Source organism: Urocampus carinirostris, chromosome 18 (genome assembly GCF_059441175.1).
Source record: "Urocampus carinirostris isolate Australia breed hairy pipefish chromosome 18, RoL_Ucar_1.0, whole genome shotgun sequence".
Taxonomy (NCBI): Eukaryota; Metazoa; Chordata; class Actinopteri; order Syngnathiformes; family Syngnathidae; genus Urocampus; species Urocampus carinirostris.
Window position 1 is genome coordinate 18,182,406 of NC_142366.1, and position 20,349 is coordinate 18,202,754.

Consider the following 20,349-nt stretch of genomic DNA (forward strand, 5'->3'; position numbering starts at 1 on the left):
AAACCTCATCATCCTTTTTATATATATGAGAAAATAGAAATAATAACAATAATGAGAATAAAAATGGGTACAATTTACCTGAAAATGAATGAGTCACAACACAACACGTGGTAAGCTCCTCTGCTGGCTTTGATCTCTATAAGGGGAATTAGCATTTTAGCATAATATGCAACGTCCGGCAAAACTAACATAAAAGGCGACAGAAACAAAATAAATCCAAACAGTTTGACAACATCAATCACATTACTGTGCATGTTGAGAGATTTGTCAGCCGTGGTTTTAATGTTTAAAATTAACTTTTTGCGGAGCACCAAAAGATCGTGTCTTACTGTTGGCAGCTCGTTGTAGACTGCCAAAAACCCCCACCTTCCTGTCGCAAAGTCTAGATAGATAGATGGATAGATAGATAGATAGATAGATAGATAGATAGATAGATAGATAGATAGATAGATAGATAGATAGATAGATAGATAGATAGATAGATAGATGGATAGATAGATAGATAGATAGATGGAAAACAAAACAATAATAAAGCAAAAAGAATACAATACACAAATAGCCAATGTGACGTGTTGATACCCAATGTAGCGTGTTATATAGAGTATCTAGATAGTGTTACACAGAATACACACTGCAATAAAAATACGGTAATATGCAATGTGGGGGGTGTGGTTTAATGTGGGCCTTTACTCCGCCGGGTGGAGTTAAAGAGCCTCATGGCATGAGGAAGAAAAGATCTCCTCAGTCTGTCCGTGGTACAAGACTGTGACAGCAGTCTGTCGCTGAAGCTGCTCTTCTGTCTGGAGATAATGCTGTGTAGTGGATGTGATGAATTGTCCATGATTGATCGCAGCTTTTCCAGTGCCCGTCTCTCAGCTACTGTTGTCAGGCTGTCCTGCTCTGTGCCCACAACAGAGCTCGCTTTCCTCACCAGTTTATTGAGACGAGAGGCATCCTTCTTCTTGACGTTGCCTCCCCAACACGCTGCCGCATAGGAGTCTAAAGCCAAACCAAACCTTATCACATTCCAGCAGGTGGTACTGTTGGACTCATCATTGCAGGACACTTATAAAGAAACCATACAACATATGTCAGCAGGAATTTCAATAAAACAAAAGTTATTATTACACCCGTTAAATCTGTATGTTGGGTCGCTCATTGCAGTCTCCAGCGTGCTGCTAACGTAACTGAAATAAAAGCCTGAATGTGGATCCTTGGTGGGACAGGTACACCGCAGTTACACTTAGCACTCAGCCCTGCAGTGCGGAGGTCCAGGGTTCGATTCTTGCTACCACAGCCTCCTCGTTGAAATTGTCCTTATGTGTGAATGAGCAAATGAGTTGCCTAACAGTGTGCCCTATGACTGGCTGGCAACCAGTTCAGGGTGTCCCCATGCCCACTGCCTAAAGATAGCTGGGATGGGCTCCCCCTAGGAACCTAGTGAGGATAAGCGGTTGATGCCATTTTAGTTTTATCCTTTTTGTCCACCTGCAGGACATCTGTGCGTGCTTTTGCCACGTCTCCGTTCCCCATTGCGCTTACGCGTCACGCCCCCACCCAGCTCCAGTTCTTTGGACTTGAAAGTTCTCCCGGTCTCCTTTTCTCGCGTTTCCAGTCTTAGACGCTCACTCCTCCCTCTTTTGCTTTCTCTCCCCGAAGGGGGGAGGCACATTGTCTGCAGCGCAGTGTCCGATTTCAAACCACGCCGCGCGGCGCGCACTGTCTCCTGCGTGGGTCCCCAAAACAGAAGCGAAGAGCTTCTGCAGAAAGACGCTCCGAATTCCCGTCTTGAGGATTTATTGTTCTTCACATTTTCGTTTCTCTTCTACTGCGCTAGCGCACGGGCAAGACACGCAGCGTGGATCGCGAGTGAATGCGAGTTGACCACCTCACCAGGTAAGAACCATATTCAATATTTCATCATTTTTTGCAATATTGCAGTACGACCTTTGCGATATCAGTGGTACTGCTTGTTGTTGGAACTTGTTTTATCCATGAAAGTATGAATAGGTGATGATTTAAGAGCCAAGTCCGTTTTGCAGAAGTTTTCAAATGATGCATGAGCACCTGCGGCCGCTTGGTGGCGCTCGCAGAGTGTAAACATCTCTAGCGTGTATGACCGAGTCACCAATAAATAACATACCTGTCAATTTATACAGTACCCCCAATTTTTTGACCCTTTCAAATAGTGGATAACAATTTTCGTACGTGGGGAAAAAAAGTATATACTTCTAGGTATGATAAGCAATACTACATTTTCTCCAAATGGCAAAAGAACTAAGAAAGATACTAAAAGAGTTTTTTGTGTGGTTTACTTCGTAAATCAATTGTTTTGTACACGTTTTTGTTGTTATTCTATATCGTCTGTCTTGCTGTGAGTAAATAGTGTGTTTTTAAATTGTATTATGGCTTGATAATGGGAATTGCATATTCTTAGCATATTCTTTTAGTATTTTTTCTTTAGTATATTTGTGGTAGGATTTTTCCTTTTTTTTGGTAATATTTCTGTTTTAGGATTTTGGAAGTATTTCTGTAGTATTCCTGATATATTTCTGAAGTCATGTCTTTAAAGTGTTCTTGTAGAATTTCTGCAGAAGTATTTTTGTTGTAGAAATTCCGAAGCATTTTTGTAGTATTACTGTAGTTGTATTTCTGTAGTGGGACTTTTCGCATATTTTTTTGAAAAAAATAATTTCTATCAATAATAAAGTAGGAGTTAGCGTATTCTTGGAGTATCTCTGCTGTTGTATTTTTGTAGTAGGATTTGTATCTTCTGTAGTATTTCCGAAGTATGGTTTTTGAAACATTTCTGTAGTGTTCTTATAATATTTCTGCAATAGGATTTTTGTTGTACCATTTTTGTAGCATTTCTCTAGTGTTTATGTAGTACTGCTGTTTGTTGTATTTGATGTAATAGTATTTTTGTAATATTTCTGTAGTAAATGTCCAAGAAGATGCTGAAAGAATTGTTTGCCGCTAACAGTGTGTGTGTTTGTGTGAATGGGTTAGTTCGGAGCACGCTGTAAAGCGCTTTGCTAGGTATGATATCAAGTTTGGTTTTTCTTTAAAACAATCTTACAACATCATTGTGGGGTTAGAAGGAGGCTTAAGTCTTTATTGGCATTGCGATTCTCATATATTTGCCTCATTTTAATTCAACTTATTTGCTTCCACGCTGCCACTTGTTTGCATTACTGCAGAGATGAAGATGTTTCCTCATCAGACACACACAGCGTCATTTGCAACATTTCATTAAACAATGATTGACATTTTTTACACAATTCTTTAGACATTGTGAAAGAGTTGTAATTGTTTGACTTCTCTATCCAGAAGTCAAATAAATCAATGATTGTGCACTCGCGCGTGATAATGGTGCGTAAAAATGAATCACAAATTTCTTTGTGCACGTCTAATTTCGGCTCTGATTTCCTATCCATGCCTCATTTTAATTCGACTTATTTGCTTCCACGCTGCCACTTGTTTGCATTACTGCAGAGATGAAGATGTTTCCTCATTAGACACACAAAGCGTCATTTGCAACATTTTATTAAACAATGATTGACATTTTTTTACACAATTCTTTAGACATTGTGAAAGAGTTGTAATTGTTTGACTTCTCTATCCAGAAGTTAAATAAATCATTGATTGTGCACACTCGCGTGTGATAATGGTGTGTAAAAATGAATCACAAATTTCTTTGTGCACGTCTAATTTCGGCTCTGATTTCATATCCATGCCTCATTTTAATTCGACTTATTTGCTTCCACGCTGCCACTTGTTTGCAGAGATAAAGATGTTTCCTCATTAGATACACAAAGCGTCATTTGCAACATTTTACTAATGACATTTCAGGATGTTAAATGCAGAATCATTTTCTTATGAAATTATACTGTTTCTTTCAATAAAACACTTTATAAATGGCCGGCACTTGTTACCATCCCATTGGTCCAGAATGCTTTCTGTCTGCTTTCAACACATCGTTGAATGACTTCATCTTACCCAGATTAAATGGCACCACACATGAGAACTGACCAAGGGCCACACACAATGATGACTACTTTCTCTCCATCTATTATTACAACGTGGGCAGATCTAGTTATACAATACGACATACTTTTATTTTTTATTGCCCTCGGCCTGTTAGTCCTGCTCTAGCATTAAAACCGAAATATCCTGGTCTTTTGTACGTTGCTTAACACCTGTCCCTGTATAATTCACCTAAAATGGCAATCCGAGGTGTACCTGAAGTAAATTGAATGCTGTTCTTAAAGCAATTGGAGAATGTTGAAATGTAAGACTCTGAAGTTTTGTCCCAAACTGAAATAGTCACTGCAAGTGCTACTTGCATTGAGTCATCTGAGTCGGAACACACAGTAATGGAAGGTTTTTATTCTCGCCTGAATTTTTTTCTTGCAATAAAATGTCCGCAGATGAGTGTAGCATGGGGTACTTAGCTAAAAAAACAACTGAGACAATAGCTCGAAGCTTTACCTGGTACCTTGTCAAATTTGATTACAATCTGAAAAATTAAACATTGTATTTTACAATTTTTCCAAGGCTAGGTTTAAGAGTTTTCAAAAGTGGCAATTTGGAGACGACCAGGTTACTACACTAGAACCTTTGCAAATTTGTATTTTGCTTGGACCAATTTCTTAGATATTGTGTAAGAGTTGTAAATGTTTGACCTCTATTTGCAGAAGTCAAATCAATGATTGTGGTCATTTGCCCGTAATAATGGGGTGCAAAAATGAATCACGAATTGCTTTGCGCACGTCTAATTTCGGCTCTGATTTGAATACACGTCGGAAAATCGTACACATCTATGTTGGAAATTTCATTGGCTAACCAATGTGTCAATCATTATTCAAATCTGTTACTACCGGCTGAAAATATTCAGACGTACTGGAGGTGATATACGTTATATTAAACAGGCTCATATAGGCTAAGGCGGGTTGTGGTCCGTGAAAAAAAGCCTGCTATTGGCTGAGGAAGGTGTCAGTCTAAAGGTCAGAGGCTAACTACCATACTGGAAATCATTTTACGAGTCTGTTTATTTCTAATGGAGATTTTCGGTGAAAAACGAAGAGCTTTCAAGAAGCAGACATGCCTTTAGCGGGATTCCTATTTATCTGTCTGTATTTTGTGTTGTAAAGTAAATATTTTACACGGTCGGATTCTATGGATTATCCTTGATGTCACAAATCTATTTTCGCGGATATTCAATATTCGATGACAGCCAGGGGACGTAATTGGTGAGTTACGCCGGCTTTATAATTTTTGGGTATCGTGATGAGTCTATTTTGAGATGGTCATAATACCTTGAATCAGTATGCCGCCCGTCAATACTGAGGTTCGGCTCATCTCTGAAGAGCGGGATGACACTTTACACAAAAACAACAGCAACCAGATGATGAAGGTGCTGAGTCTCAGTCAGATCGAGAGGCCTCTCCTGCTTCTTGTAACCATGGAAAACAGTGCGATCGATTTCATGTGGGGGGAGCAAACCTCTACTCAAAAAAACTGGGCCTGGAGAGGGATGGGCACCGCCAGGCTGTATTTGCCTAAGACACACCACAGGAAGTGGTGCCTCGACAACCCTAGCTGTGAGCCAGAAAAATAATGTTGCTTAAATTGACTATACTGAGTTGAGATTTTCTTATTATTTTTGGTTACTGTGGCCCAGGACATAATGAAGATTATTCACTTTTGTTAATGATTTTTATGTATGTTTGGATTTAAATATATTTTTAAAAAGACAGTGTGTAGTATTTAGGGCCCCCTAGTGGTACTAAAACCGTCATTCTTTCAAAAAAATAAAAACAATATGTTTTGAAATAATAGGGAAAAATACACGAACTATCATATATCATAAACACTTGTTGCTCCAGAAATGTTCATTTATTTTACTTAACATGAGCCCCACCTAGAGGGAACTAACACAATTGTCAGCCATCTTGCTGCTACAAGAACCAAAAACCTCATGAAATGCTGGGCAAAAATAGCGCTTTTTGGTCACTTTGATTCCCTGTAGTTTGGATTCTTATTTGTGTTTCAGCACTTGATTATGTTTGCACTACACATTACAGTGACAAATAATAGACACAGTTCCTTTAACTATATATTTTTTTATCTATTTCTTGTTTACTCAGTATTTTAATTAATTTTTTCTTTAAAAAATAATTAGAATAGTACTTGAATGAGCAAAAAATATCTGCTTGTGGAACACAAATATTTTAGTAAAATGAGAAATAGCAATTAAAACTGGCACGTGCCAAATTGATTTTTACCTGATTAATTTGAATAAATATCAATCTGCTGATATGGAGGAATTTGACATTTTGTCACGACCAGCACACAGGGTAGACCAAATCGCGTAACGTTTTGTCACAATTTACTTGAAAGAAAGAGGAAGGGCAGCTCCCGCGGTCCAATTCTCGCTGGACGCAGGAAGCAAGTTGCTCTCGCAATCGGATCGTGAGCCGTATACGGAAGTGGATCTTCCGTAGCGGGCGATGGCGGTGTCAGGGACGGAAAAACAGGTCGATAGCCGGGACAGGAGAGTAAGAATGTATTCGGGATCATAAACGGGTCGTAAGCCGGGACTGGAGAGCAGATGTGGTCGGGATCAAAACAGGTCGTAAGTCGGGACGGGAGAGCAGACGTGGTCGGGATCAAAACAGGTCGTAGCCGGAAACAAACGGGAGCAAAAACGGGACAGGCGGGAGTCAGGGTCGAAAAAGGCTTGCCTTGTACAAACAGAGGTTCGCAGATGGAATGACATCAGGAAATTGACAGGACTGGGTTTAAATAGGGACAGGGAGCCAATCAGGGCGATTGGTGCCAAATGAGCGGGCACAGGTGATTAACATCGGTAATGACACAATTTCTTGGTTTGATTGCTCGAAAAAGAGTAAAGTTTCTGAACAATGGCATGGTTTATTTCAATTTTTTTGTCAAAGATAGAAACGGGCAATTTCCTTTGGCACACTAGACAAGATCTCCCTGCACACTAGCGGCACGCTGGTTAAAAAAACACTGGTTTAAAGGTAAGAAGTGTGTTAAAATATGAATACTGTGACCATCACCATAGCCCCTCATTCCTTTGCATTATGTAATAGCCGAGTACCGAGACAAAGTAATTAGTCGTGCAGGGAGAATTTCCTAATGACAGTGACCCCCCGTCGCCATGACGACTGCATGAATGACAGGACTATTGTTGCTGACCTTTGTGATACGGCTCCCCCCCCCTTTTGCAATCCCACTGAGAGTGAAAGTGGAGAGGCGTTATCATGCACATGTAAACTAAACAGTCATTACCCTCTGGCCCTGCTCTTTCGAAGGTCTTACTTATCTGACGTATGCTCTTTGGGGTATGCTTTGTTTGAGCATACACTATCGAGGAAAGATCTGGGCATGTGTGGAAATACATGTATAGATAAATAGAAACCTACAAATAGGGCTGCACGTTTTTGGGAAAAAATAGAATTGAGGTTTTTCAGAGTAATATTGTAAGCACTTTTTCTGTGCTAGTTTTTTTTTATTTGTGAGTACTTAACGCAACGATTGATTGAACAGGAACATGATACTTAGCAGCGCAGTATCGCCAGCTACAGTTAAGAAATGTAATTAAACGCTCCGTTTTTCTTCTTGTTCTTCAAGCAAAATGTCCGCAACCCACTTTTGTTTCCCGACCCACAGGTTGAGAAACTCTGGTTCATTTGCTATTACATCAATGTATTCGCACCGAGAACATTGGAGGAAGAAATTCCAAACTTTCTTAAAAGCCCTTCCCCGTATAACTTACTTCCTTGGGACCAATTATTATGGTTTGATAAAAGAAATAAAACCAAAAGGATCACAATAAAATGAGACGTGGTCCTTCTCAAACACCCAGATTGACTTAACAGGAAGAAGAGATTGAGCAGCGCAGTATCGAAAGCTACAGTTAAAGTGTGTAATCAAACGCTCCGTTTCTTCTTCTTCTTCAAGCAAATGGTCCTTGACCCACTGAAAATGGGTCTGCGACCCACTTTTGTTTCCTGACACAAGTGTTGAGAAACTCTGGTTCATTTGAAACTCAAAATAAGGAGCTATTACATCAATGGATTTTAAACTCGCACGGAGAACATTGGAGGACTCAAACCTCCAATGAGAAGATCAAACCTGTTCTAAAAGCCCTTGCCCTTATCACTTACTTTCTTAGGACCAATTATTATGGGCTGAAAAAAGTAAATGAAACCCAAATTATCCCAATAAAATGAGATGTGGTCCCTCTCAAACCTGCCGATTGACTTAACAGGAAGAAGGGATTGAGCAGCGCAGTATCACCAGCTACAGTTAAGGAGTAGTGTTATTAAACGCTCCGTTATTTCTTCTTCTTTAAGCAAAATGTCCAAAACACACTGAAAATGGGTCTGCGACCCACTTTTGTTTCCCGACCCACATGTTGAGAAACTCAAAATAAGGAGCTATTACATCAATGGATTTTGAACTTGCACGGAGAACATTGGGGTACTCAAACATCGGATAAGGAATTCAAAGCTGCTCTAAAAGCCCTTTTCCATATCACTTTCTGTCTTAGGACCAATTATTATGGGCTGAAAAAGGAAATAAAACTAAAATAATCCCAATAAAATGAGACGTGGTCCTTCTCAAACCTGCCGATTGACTTAACAGGAAGAACAGATTGAGCAGCGCAGTATCACCAGCTACAGTTAAGGAGTAGTGTTATTAAACGCTGTGTTATTTGTTCTTCAACAAGCAAAATGTCCAAAACACACTGAAAATGGGTCTGCGACCCACTTTTGTTTCTCGACCCACATGTTGAGAAACTCAAAATAAGGAGCTATTACATCAATGGATTTTAAACTTGCACGGAGAACATTGGAGGACGCAAACCTCAAAAAAGAAGACCAAACCTGTTCTAAAAGCCCTTGCCCTTATCACTTACTTTCTTAGGACCAATTATTATGGGCTAAAAAGAAATGAAACCAAAATTATCCCAATAAAATTAGATGTGGTCCCTCTCAAACCTGCCGATTGACTTAACAGGAAGAAGAGATTGAGCAGCGCTGTATCGCCAGCTAAAGTTAAGGAGTAGTGTAATTAAACGCTGTGTTATTTGTTCTTCATCAAGCAAAATGTCCAAAACACACTGAAAATGGGTCTGCGACCCACTTTTGTTTCCCGACCCACATGTTGAGAAACTCAAAATAAGGAGCTATTACATCAATGGATTTTGAGCTTGCACGGAGAACATTGGGGGACTCAAACCTCCAATGAGAAGATCAAACCTGTTCTAAAAGCCCTTCTCCTTATCACTTACTTTCATGGGGCCAATTACTATGGTCTGAAAAAGGAAATAAAACCAAAAGGATCCCAATAAAATGCGATGTCGGCCCTCTCAAACATATGATTGACGTAACAGGAAGAAGAGATTGAGAAGCGCAGTATCGCCAGCTACAGTTAAAGAGTGTAATTAAACGCTCCGTTTCTTCTTCTTCAACAAGAAAAAGGTCCTCGACCCACTGAAATTTGTCTCATTAGTAAATATCCTAGATTAAGGAAGCAGATCCGCCCTAAACGCTATAAAAATCACAGACAGAAACAAGATTGCCCTAGAGTTGCAATGATGTTCAAAGTGCATACTAGTCCAAACAACAAACACCAGAGATGTATATTAGTCAAAATATCAAACTGCCATTCTAGGCAATCTCTTTTGCCGATATCTATTATTAAAAATAGAACTACCTTATCACTCTATTCATAACCAAACCACTTTACTGTTATACCATCCCTTCCTTTTTTTCCTCCCATTTTTAACGAGTTATATCCGCCTTATAATTGATTCCAAACATCTACGCCGAAAGCATACTAGAATGTGTATTGTGTCACATATTTTCGACTTGTAGTGGAAGAAACGTCTTCAGGGTGAAAGCAAATAAGTGTCTTTTTAGTGTTATTGAATGGAAGGGTTCAATGTTGCCACGGTGACTAGCTAATCATTAGACTGACCATTTAAGTTTCGAAAAGGTCAATGGCTGGGCCTAGCCTGTTGCCATAGAGCAGGGGTCAGGAACCTATGGCTTGCGAGCCATATATGGCTCTTTTCATGAGTACGTATGGTTCGGAGACAACATTGATTTATGGTACTGTGCAGTATTTATTGTAAATAGGGCACATTCGCCTAACACGCGAAAGGTCCCTGGTTCAAGACCGAGTGGAAACAATTGTTGGCTGGGAGAAGATCAGGCGCCCAAGACACACTACAGGAAGTGGGTGCCCCTAAGACCGTAGAGGTTAAGGGTTAGGGTTAGGTTTAGGGTTAGGGTTAGGGGGTTAACCCCAATATACATCCATCAATCCATTATCTGCACCGCTTATCCTCAGTAGGGCCGCGGGCTATCTTCGGGCAGTGGGCAGGGGACACCCAGAACCCTGGTGACCAGCCAGTCGCAGGGCTCACAGAGACAGACAACCGACTCGCTTATCACACTTAGGGACAATTTGGACCTGCAAATTAACCTAACCATGCATGTTTTTGGAATGTGGGAGGAAACCGGAGTGCCCGGAGGAAACCCACACAGGCACGGGGAGAACATGCAAACTCCGCACAGGAAAGTCGGTAGCTGGATTTGAACCCATGACCTCAGAACTGTGCCGCACACCCGCTAACCACCGATCCGCCGTGCTGCCCTAAACCACCAGTAAAACTGAATAATATGAATAGGCATTAGATTTGATCTTATTATCACACTGTTTTTACGCTGTCAGAGACGAATGTTAGAAAATGAGAAAACAAAGTCGTCTTGAAAGATATTTAAAAAAAAGCACAACTAGGGAAACAACTCTTTGGTTTATCTGATAATGAATCGACTTTGCGTTTATTTAAACCTTTTAGGACGACTTCCTGTTTTCTCCATTACCCAACTTTTGTCTCTGGTACCATGAGTAAAAGTAGTGTTCTAATGAGATAAAAGCCTATTCCTTTTTGTGCATTATAGATTTCTTTATATCTATATCTATATTACGGGTGATCTAATTGTTGGGATCTATTGACACTAACAAAGATGTTATATAATGAAATTGTGAATATGTTTGATTGCTAATAAGATTTTCGAGAAGGTTTGTTCAAACCTCACTTTGTGTTTGCTGTTAAAAACGTAATATTGGAATATAATATTGTGAATGTGCTTAATTGCTGTTGAGATTGTCATGATTGTTTTCTGTTTTTAGTGTCAATAAATTTGTTCAAACCAAAAAAATTGTTGGGATTCAGTCCTCACCGCCAGAACCTGGGTTCAATTCCCTGTTATATAATTGTTTTTGTCAAGAACCAGAACAGGATCAGGACCTAAATGCGTGACGTTTCTCACACAAGCTTTTATTCTACGGGAAATGGGGAGTCATGCATGTTAGGCAGCGGTCTGGATGGAAAGATAGGAAGCCAGAGACCGACGAGATTGATACCAATTGCCCGAGCCGATATCAGACAGATGGGGGTCAATACCGGACAGACGGTATTGATAATGAAACAGGATATTGAAATTAAACAGGACAAACTAGACGGGAATGAAACTGGAGAGAATAACAAACAGGACAAAAATAAATGCGAACAATACCGGACAGGAAATACCAACAGGGACCAGGACCGAGTCAAAACCCACATCTTGCGGGGTAGAGGTTCGTTGACGGGCTGACAAAGGAAGAGTGAGAGCACTGAGCTTAAAAAGACGGAAAGCTAATCTGTCAACGAGCCGCAGCTGGCGCCACACGGGCGGGGCCAATTGGGCGCCATGGCAACCGTGACAGTTAAGCTCTGGGTCCACGATGTTTTTTAATAGATCAATCATTACACAAGCCAAGTCAAGTCACATTTATTTGTATAGCCCTTAATCACAAAATGACACCATCGCCTGATCTTAAACCAACATGCGGGCAAGGAAAAACTCAAAACCTCAGCGTGAGGAAAAAAGAAACCTTGTGAAGGGGTCTCACAAGTGGTAATCCCTCTTCCAGGATGACCAGGGTGCAATAGATCTAGCATTGGGTAACAGTAAACAAACATAGTGAAAATCAATAAAAGAGAACACAAGCATGTTAGTACAGTGGAACCTCGGTTCTCGACTATAATCTGTTCCAGAACCCTGTTCGAAAACCGATTTGTTCGATCACCGAAATCATTTTTCCCATTAAAAATAATGTAAATCGTTTTAATCCGTTCCAACACCCTGAATGTTTACGATGAATGTTTAACGTAAACTTAAATATAACCCAGGCTAATCGTACGTTCGCGTTATCGCAATCTTCCGTACGAAAGATTACGCTAACATGAACGTGTAAAAATAAAAACATCAGGTACTTTACAAGTCATTTAGCAGTCTCCACAACAAGTGGTGAGCGGTTCATTGGAAAGGGGGCTCTGTTCCAACACTCTCAATGTTGGGCTCCGTTTCAACACCCTGAATGTTTAGCTTGAATGTTTAACGTAAACTGAAAGCTAACCCAGGCTAATCGTACGTTCGCATTATCGTAATCTTCCTACGAAAGATTACGCTAACATGAACGTGTAAAAATAAAAAAAAAAAGGATAAAGAAAATAATTGAATAGGATTTCTTACCTTTGTGGTGGTCAGCAGAAGGCACAGGTGGACGGTGGGGAGAGGGATGGAGGAGGAAGGAAAATTTTTGTTTGGAAGGATGTTCTTTTCTCTTAAAATACCGATCTAATGACACTTGCTTCTGCCTTCTTTTTAGCACTTTTCTAAAGTGACTCATGACAGGCATAATTAGGGGCTAAAACATTCCGTACACCTATATTCAAAACGAAAGCAGAACGCGATAACAGTTGGTCACAAAAAGAGCGATCTACACCCGTACGCCGCTCAGCATCGCACCCTAGCGTACGCACTCACGCATTACCAGCGTTCGAACTCCGATTTTTTGACCGGACATTGAAGCAAGAATTTCTCGAAATTTTTGGTCGGACTCCGATTTGTTCGAACTGAGAGGCGTTCGAAAACCGAGGTTCCACTGTTAGCGTAAAACCTCATCTATTTATACTGTATGCATTTCCAAATTGTATACGTTATATAAGGCGCACTCTCATTTCTAGCCAAGTTGGGGTTTTTAGGTGCACCTTATACTCCAGAAAGTACAGTACTTGTTTTTAATACTGATATGAACGTGAGGTCATTAAAGTTCAAGGTTCCATCAGGAAAGCTTGTTCTATTTGATGCGATGAGAGCTGTCAACACTGTGTCTACCCGGGTATAAACGTCTGAGGTTTGTCGCAAACATGTCCACATATCAGGAGGAATTAGCGCCACTTAAGCGCAGTGACCTGCCAGCTCTGATACACCGCGAAAATTACGTTGCGCTCAACCTCCAACTCCCCTCAAATAGCAGACGAATCTGTCTTTTCAACCAAGACTCGTGTAAAGACGCACTCGGCTATATTTGGGTCATCATTAAGTAATCCCCAAAGCCTCTTTATTTTTTTAAAACGCGGATAAAGCCGAGTAGCTGTTGGAAAGGTTCAAGAGAAATTGATCGAAACTTGAAGCACAGTTGGACAAAAAAACATAAAAGCAATATTATTTAGGAGATTCAATACAAAGTTAACAAATTGAGGCATAGTACAAGATTCAACTTAATGATGTAGTGTCAGGGGAGGCAAGTGAGTCTGTGCCTCACGTAACACCATGGAAATATAAAGTTAAACATATTAAATGGTAATATTAATTCAGTTCTGACTGAACGTCAACATTTTTCTATTTTTCTATTTATAATCACTGATTTTTGTACTTCATATTATGAATATTATTAATACTCTTAGTGTCTAACGTGTTACTGTGCTCAGTGTCTGATTTCTAAGATGCTGTGTTTGAAAAATCGATTTAACATCGAATTCCATACCTTTTGCACACATCTCTTCGTCAAAGTTTTTTAAGTAATAGTGTTTTTAAAGGCTTATTTTCTTGCGTATTTTCTACTTGATATTTATTGTTCGCAGTACTATTAATGTACCTGTGCAGGTAAGTACTTGGATTTTTGGACATTTTAGAATGTTTACAATATAATGGTATGCCAGTAGTAGTTGGAATAGTTATTCCCTTCACACAATTTAATTTGTAATATACTATGTTTTTTGATGCCCATGATAACAAACACATTTTTTTATTTTCTTAGTATTTTTACTCAATACTCTCAGTGAGGCAGCTGAGGCTGTGTCTCACCTGTCACCATAGAAATATAAAATTACAACTTTATTAAATAGTTTTTTTTTCATTGTTTAAATGCTTGGTAATTTCATCTCACAATTTGGGGATTTTCTGAATGTTTTCATTATATTAAGACTAATATAATTTTAATTAATATGTAATGTATTACTGTGCTGAGTGTCTGCAGATGTAGAGTGAGGCATGGAAATATCTTGCCTCAGGGCAGAGGGCTCAATGGTTGTTATTTGGGGCACATCTCATCACAAAACAGAAGAATAATTTTTTGCACTACTGGCAGTTCTCTTATACCTAGCCACTCCTTTGCACATCTGTTCTCCTCTGCACTGTCGTACTCCAGTGTTATTGTTATTGTATAATGGCTTGTTAACCTGACTGCCCATTTTGCACATCTGGTTAGCTGCTCCTCTTGCACTCTTTGCACTACTGTATAATACTATACATAGCTATAAATTATTTAGCATATTATCAGTACTTCAATATTCTAACTCAGTACAACATTTATTTATATCTGTACATTCAAGAAAACTGTGCGGGTCAGATGTATCGACATTTCGTTCTGTATACACGTGTACAAGAATGACAATAAAGTATATCTGAATCTGAATCTGAATAGATAATGGTATTAGCGAACTAACGTCAAGCCATCCGGTCATTAAGGTAAGTCAATAAATCAGTTAATGTATTTTTGCTTATTATTCTATCATCTAAACATGCATTTTTTAGTACTCATTGGTCAGGATTTTTTACATTTATTTTACATAACACGGTATGATTGTCCAACTTTTGGCCTCCCCAAAAACGGAAGACTTTGTAAAAAAAAACTGGAAAAAAATGTGCGGTTTGGTCACATTTACTCTCCATAGTTTTGTTCATTGTGCTTTGTAGCACTCGTTTTCGATTGCACCACACACAACGGTATCCAGTGGTCAGAAATTATACAGTGTCTCATTAATTCTTAACTTCGGAGTTACACCTCTTAAGTTGATCTACCTCTGGCAGTTAAATATGTTATTGTGGGCAAAGAGCTGGACAGCCTAACAACAGTAGCTGAGAGACGCGCACTGAAAAAGCTGAGGTCAATCATGGACAATCCATCGCATCCACTACACAGCATTATCTCCAGACAGAAGAGCAGTTTCAGCGACAGACTGCTGTCACTCTCTTGTACTACGGACAGACTGAAGAGATCTTTTCTTCCTCATGCCATGAGGCTCTTTAACTCCACCCGGCAGAGTAAAGGCCCACATTAAACCACACCACCTACATTGGATATTACCGAATCTTACTGCAATATGTATTCTGTGAAGCACTATTTAGTTACTCTATATAACACGCTACAGTGGGCATTTGCACGTCACACTGGGTATTTGTATATTGTATTCTTTTGGCTTTATTATTGTACTGTTCTCAGCTCAGGGATGCTGCTGGAAATGTGAATTTCCCTTCGGGGATGAATAAAGTATCTATCCATCTATCTATCCATCTATCTATCTATCTATCTATCTATCTATCTATCTATCTATCTATCTATCTATCTATCTATCTATCTATCTATCTATCTATCTATCTATCTATCTATCTATCTATCTATCTATCTATCTATCTATCTATCTATCTATCTATCTATCTATCTATCTATCTATCTATCTATCTTTTTATCTATCTATCTATCTATCTATCTATCTATCTATCTATCTATCTATCTATCTATCTATCTATCTATCTATCTATCTATCTATCTATCTATCTATCTATCTATCTATCTATCTATCTATCTATCTATGTATCTATCTATCTATCTATCTATCTATCTATCTATCTATCTATCTATCTATCTATCTATCTATCTATCTATCTATCTATCTATCTATCTATCTATCTATCTATCTATCTATCTATCTATCTATCTATCTATCTATCTATCTATCTATCTAAAGTTAAATTTTAAAGCAGCTTTTATCTACACCTAGCTTTGAACCTAATTTAACTCTGGAGTTCAAGTTTGCAAGGAGTGTTAATCAATTGCTGAGTAAACCCCAGTTGTAACTACAGATTTGGACCATATTCACTAATATACCGCAACATGTGTTCTCCATTTTTACATTTTTCCCTAAAAATGTACCAGTTTTTCCAAATTTAAACCACAAAAAAAAATTCTGAACTCGAGATTAGTATTTTTCATCTACGACTGCTTTTAGGGTTAGGGTTGAGACTGAGTGTTTAAACAAGCACATATGTATCTTTCTTAATATTCTGGAGATGGATTATGTTTGAAGCGTAGAAATAGAGTTACAATCTACTGTTTTTTATGTCAAAAGGTTGGCATGTATTGTATGTTAAAACGTTTTCATAGATGGAACCTATGGATTGTATTTATTGGCAAAATGTCTACTGAATTCCAAGTTCAATTATTCCTGGGTTCTCGTTTTTTTTTATTTGTAAAAGGAAGTGCATTAACACCGAAGCAACAGCATCATTTGATCCAACACAGGACTGGTTTATTTCCCCTGACATGCAACGGATTTACACCCTTGCTTTGTTATTCACCAAGTTAAGATGGGACTGCCTCCTGAGCGACTTTGGATTGTAGCGCTATATGTACATATATATATATTTATATATATATATATATATATATATATATATATATATATATATATATATATATATATACTGTGGTTGTTTCAATTAACAGCATTTGATGGCTTTTCAATATTGTATTGAATATATTTATTGATATTGTAGATCTACTACACATGAAGTATATCAGCTTTTATCATAAATTGATATTTTCAATGCAAACTACAAGTTTAAACAACTTTAGGAACTTTAAGCTAAAGAACAAAGTTTATGTCAAGGAACCACGAGACCAAAGCGCGAACAAAAAAATGAACTGAAAATTTATTGACTGATCACACACAAATGTGCGAACATTGGTAAGCAGAAAACTGAAGTTGTGGTTTCCTGTTGACCTATTCAACGCCTCAAAAAGGTATAAAAATATTGCTTCGAAATGTCATAAAGAGACTATTGGTAAGATTGTCCGATTGAAGACTTGTATTGCGATCGTCTCCAGAATATATTCTGCCAATAAAAACTTCTCTAGAAGCAGTTTATCTCCAGCCTCTTAATTTACCAACATTCTCGTCATCCGAAATTCAACTTTCAGGACCAGAACAGAGACAAGACCCCCTCGCGGAATGTTTCTCACAGTTTTATTGGGAAGAAGGGAAAGGAGCGGACACACGATCTGGAGATCGCTGGTCCCGGGAAGTAGGTTGCTCGGACGGGGAAGTGGGATTTCCGTGGCGAGCGACGGCCAGCAGCCGGGACAGAAGAGCCAAAACGTGATCGGGACTGGAAACAAGTCGAAAGCCAGGAGAGGAGAGTAGACGTGGTCGAGATAAAAAAAAAACGTATCATTATTCGGGGCGGGAGAACATTCGAGGTCGAGATCAAAACAGGTCGTAATTCGGGAGCCAAACAGGAGCAAAAATACGGGATTGGCGAAAAAGGGCTTGCCGAGATTCGCAGACGGACCGACAAAATGGGACTGACAGGACAGAGTTTGAATACTGACAGGGAGCCAATCTGTCAACAAAGTGCAGCTGGCGCCACACAGGCGGCGCCATGGCAACCGTGACACATGGGCGGGGCCAATTGGCCTCCATGGCAACCGTTACATCAACACGCGAAGGACAGGATCAGTATTCAGGATCCTGTTTCGATATCATCGTTGTGAAACATTGTATGCAACGAGAGTAATTATGTATGTAAGACTTTACAGAATAAAGATAAAAAGACTGTCAGTAATAATAGGAAGAACGATTTACAACGTAGTGCTTAGAGACTCCGCTAAGTTATAATATAATAAAGAAAAGTGCATTGTAGAAAATAACAATGAAAATGAGTGAAATTACATTCAGCAGAAACAAAAATAGGTTGCAAGATATGTTTTTACAGTTTTGTACATTCATTTCGGGTGGTGAAGGTCCTGGGGAAGAAGGTGTCTCTAGCCTGTGTGTCCCTGTTCTAAAGGACCTGTAGCACCTACTAGAGGACACCAGGTCAAAGAGGTGGAAAACAGGTTTTGCGCCTTTGTCATGAATCTAGCATTTAATTATTCTTTGCTTTCTTTCAAGGTTTTTCGGTTTTTCTGCCTTAACTCAGGCGGGGGTCCCGGAGACACATCATCTCATCTTTATAGAGAACATCATTACATGATAAGACGATCCCTTTGGTCGGATGTGGGACGACAAGAAGCAGTCGCGAATAAATAAATGAGCGATTCTTTAATCTTTGGCAAAACGAAAACACACTAGTTGACTTGGAAATCCTTCTGAAAAGGCTAATCGGAGCGATATCCTCGGAAGAGGAATCAAAGATGCACGAGGGAGCGCAGCTCAGCAGATGAATGGGCGAAGGAAATTGCCAAACGGCGCCGCCTTCGTTTCATCCCGCCCCTATTCCCAAGTTTGCGATACCATCTGAAAGATAAAGCGGTTCGCCGGTTGTGATGCGGGAAAAATGGAAGGCAGATACAGAAGGAGATTAAAGGAGAGTCGGAGAAAAAGATTGGACGGAGGAGATAGAAGTGACTGAGCAGATAAACAGACAAAAGGGGAGAAGCCGACTTGGGTCTTGAATGCAAAAGATGCAGAAAGGGCAGTGAGGAATCATCCCCATGGAGAAGATAATCATCTGCACTTGTCAAGTTGACAGGTTTTCCTGATCAGACTTGGGATTGTTCAATATTTGAGCAGAGGTGTCTGTCTCGGGCTGTGGTAGGCAACATTTTTGAGTCAGGGGATACATTAGGTTCAAAAATCTGGTAGAAGAGCATGACCGGGAGGAAACATTTGATTGATCAATTGATCGATTACTTTGACAGAGTCTCAAATCTTATACCTTGGCAATGCATATCCAACTTCTCAGCTGCACTATTGAATAAATATCCCCACAGACATCTACTTTAAAATTTCGGATTAAGTCAAGTCGTGTTTATTTGTATAACCCTTAATCACAAAGAGTCTCAAAGGGCTGCACAGACCACAGATTATTGCAAACCACAGACTATGACACCATCCCCTGATCTAAAACCTACATGAGGGCAAATAATAACACAGATATTGTCAACATAGAATATACGCTATTCATATGCTATGGAATAGAAGTGTGTTTTAAGCTTAGATTTAAACATTTCCATTGAGGTTACAGATCGAATCTCAGGGGGAAGAGCATTCCACAGCACCAGGGCCCGAATGGAGAGCGCTCTAGAACCTGCAGATCTCTTCTTGGCTCTTGGGATCACTAGTAGACCAGCATTTTCAGAGCGAAGGCTCCGAAACATAGGGGGAAATTAAATCTGAAATATATGAGGGAGCAAGTCCTTGCATGATTTTGTATACTAACAACTGTTGATTTTAAGGCAACAGGGAGCCAATGCAGGTTAGCTAAAATCGGGGTAATGTCATCAAAATTTCTTGTCTTAGTTAAAAGCCTTGCTGCAGCATTTTATACCAGCTGAAGGCTCTTGATTTTGGACTTCGGGAGACCTGAGAGTAGTGCATTACAGTAATCGAGACGGCAGGTAACAAACGCGTGAATTATAATATCCTTATCTGAGACAGCATAGGGCGAATTTTAGCAATGTTGCGAAGATGGAAGAAAGCTGCTCTAGTGATATTCTTAACGTGTGTTTCAAATGACAGATTGGTGTAAAATATGACACCTAAATTTTCGACTGAGTCACTCTGAATGATATTACATTTGTCAATGTTGAGAGCAGTTTTTGAGAACAAGTCACGGCATTTAGATGGACCAATAACTAATATTGCGGTCTTTTCAGAGTTAAGGCGCAAGAAGTTGAGTGACATTCATTCTGTTATCTCAGTGAGGCAGGCCTCCAAATATCCACAGTTTAGTGTGGCAGATACCTCCATCGGAAGACATAGTTGAAGCCGTGACTTTCAACCCTTCAGGTTATACAATGATGCGGCTAATACATGCATTTTTTTCTAACGGCCGCCAGTAAAGGTATGAGTGAGACACGTCAATTAAATGTGTCGAGGAATACTCGAATATCTAAGGCGAATTCCTATTTATT

General features: G+C 39.4%; 1 protein-coding gene across 2 annotated transcripts in view; it reads left to right on the top strand.

Annotated features, from left to right (window-relative positions):
• Window positions 1-1,697: 1,697 nt before the first annotated feature.
• sema5a (sema domain, seven thrombospondin repeats (type 1 and type 1-like), transmembrane domain (TM) and short cytoplasmic domain, (semaphorin) 5A) overlaps window positions 1,698-20,349 on the top strand; it is a 319,777-nt gene continuing 301,125 nt past the window's right edge. For both annotated transcript variants that reach the window (XR_015847651.1, XM_088322448.1), the window contains exon 1: window positions 1,698-1,896. The gene's annotated coding sequence lies outside the window, so the exon portion shown is untranslated. The remainder of the gene's footprint in view (window positions 1,897-20,349) is intronic.